Consider the following 2,500-nt stretch of genomic DNA (forward strand, 5'->3'; position numbering starts at 1 on the left):
GCAAGGCGCCCCCCTACCATCCCTGGAGCTCCAGGGAGTACCAGGAGCAAATCCAAATAGAAAAAAAAAAGTTAAAGTCCAACCACCACCAGGGGCTCGGGGTGAAAGCCCTGCCCGGGAAGGGGCGCACAGCCTCGGGCAGGGCGCCCCCCTACCATCCCTGGAGCTCCAGGGAGTACCAGGAGCAAATCCAAATAGAAAAAAAAAAGTTAAAGTCCAACCGCCACCAGGGGCTCGGGGTGAAAATCCTGCCCGGGAAGAGGCGCACAGCCTCGGGCAGGGCGCCCCCCTACCATCCCTGGAGCTCCAGGGAGTACCAGGAGCAAATCCAAATAGAAAAAAAAAAGTTAAAGTCCAACTGCCACCAGGGGCTCGGGGTGAAAATCCTGCCCGGGAAGAGGCGCACAGCCTCGGGCAGGGCTTCCAGGGCGCCCCCCTACCTCCCTGGAGCTCCAGGGAGTACCAGGAGCAAATCCAAATAGAAAAAAAAAAGTTAAAGTCCAACCGCCACCAGGGGCTCGGGGTGAAAATCCTGCCCGGGAAGAGGCGCACAGCCTCGGGCAGGGCTTCCAGGGCGCCCCCCTACCTCCCTGGAGCTCCAGGGAGTACCAGGAGCAGAAAGAAATATTTTGTTTAAAAAAATGACAAAGTGCTGCGGCACTTAGGCTGTGGGGCGAAAACAGGCGGAGTACCAGGAGCACAAAGTTTAATTTGGAGTACCAGGGGCACCAAAGTTTGAGTTGGTATACCAGGAGCAGGAAAGTTTGGGCGGATGGTAGTCTGCTTGTATCCGGGGAGGGGTGCTTAAGAGTGGGTCTGCAGGTTCGGCTGGTGCTGGGGTTCCTGGATGGTGGAGGTTAGGGGCCGGAGATAGGGGGCAGCTAACAGGTGTGTGGGTGGCCGAGGCAGGGGCTCCAAATTGGGGTAAAAGTGAGGTGGAGGGCCCCCTGGAGGTAGGGGGCCGATAGCAGGTGTGTGTGGCCGAAGCAGGGGCTCTAAATTGGGTAAAAGGGAGGTGGAGAGCCGCCTGGAGGTAGGGGGCGGAAAGCAGGTGTGTGTGGCCGAAGAAGGGGCTTTAAATCGGGTAAAAGGGAGGTGGAGAGCCGCCTGGAGATAGGGGCCCGCTCCCAGGTGTGTGTGGCCGAAGCAGGGGCTTTAAATCGGGTAAAAGGGAGGTGGAGAGCCGCCTGGAGATAGAGGGCCGCTCCCCGGTGTGTGTGGCCGAAGCAGGTGCTCTAACTTGGGTTAAAAGTGAAGTGGAGAGCCGCCAGGAGATAGGGGGCCTCTCCCAGGTGTGTGTGGCCGAAGCAGGTGCTCTAAATTGGGTTAAAAGTGAAGTGGAGAGCCGCCCGGAGATAGGGGCCCGCTCCCAGGTGTGTGTGGCCGAAGCAGGGGCTTTAAATCGGGTAAAAGTGAAGTGGAGAGCCGCCTGGAGATAGGGGCCCGCTCCCAGGTGTGTGTGGCCGAAGCAGGTGCTCTAAATTGGGTTAAAAGTGAAGTGGAGAGCCGCCCGGAGATAGGGGCCCGCTCCCAGGTGTGTGTGGCCGAAGCAGGGGCTCTAAATTGGGTTAAAAGTGAAGTGGAGAGCCGCCTGGAGATAGGGGCCCGCTCCCAGGTGTGTGTGGCCGAAGCAGGGGCTTTAAATCGTGTAAAAGGGAGGTGGAGAGCCGCCTGGAGATAGGGGCCCGCTCCCAGGTGTGTGTGGCCGAAGCAGGGGCTTTAAATCGGGTAAAAGGGAGGTGGAGAGCCGCCTGGAGATAGGGGCCCGCTCCCAGGTGTGTGTGGCCGAAGCAGGGGCTCTAAATTGGGTTAAAAGTGAAGTGGAGAGCCGCCAGGAGATAGGGGGCTTCTCCCAGGTGTGTGTGGCCGAAGCAGGTGCTCTAAATTGGGTTAAAAGTGAAGTGGAGAGCCGCCTGGAGATAGGGGCCCGCTCCCAGGTGTGTGTGGCCGAAGCAGGGGCTCTAAATTGGGTTAAAAGTGAAGTGGAGAGCCGCCTGGAGATAGGGGCCCGCTCCCAGGTGTGTGTGGCCGAAGCAGGTGCTCTAAATTGGGTTAAAAGTGAAGTGGAGGGCCCCCTGGAGGTAGGGGGCCGATAGCAGGTGTGTGTGGCCGAAGAAGGGGCTCTAAATCGGGTAAAAGGGAGGTGGAGAGCCGCCCGGAGATAGGGGGCCTCTCCCAGGTGTGTGTGGCCGAAGCAGGGGCTCCAAATCCGGTAAAAGGGAGGTGGAGAGCCGACTGGAGATAGGGGGCGGATAGCAGGTGTGTGTGGCCGAAGAAGGGGCTCTAAATCGGGTAAAAGGGAGGTGGAGAGCCGCCTGGAGATAGGGGCCCGCACCCAGGTGTGTGTGGCCGAAGCAGGGGCTCTAAATTGGGTAAAAGGGAGGTGGAGAGCCGACTGGAGATAGGGGGCCTCTCCCAGGTGTGTGTGGCCGAAGCAGGGGCTCTAAATTGGGTTAAAAGTGAGGTGGAGGGCCCCCTGGAGGTAGGGGGCCGATAGCAG

Source organism: Centroberyx gerrardi, chromosome 7 (genome assembly GCF_048128805.1).
Source record: "Centroberyx gerrardi isolate f3 chromosome 7, fCenGer3.hap1.cur.20231027, whole genome shotgun sequence".
NCBI classification, from domain to species: Eukaryota; Metazoa; Chordata; class Actinopteri; order Beryciformes; family Berycidae; genus Centroberyx; species Centroberyx gerrardi.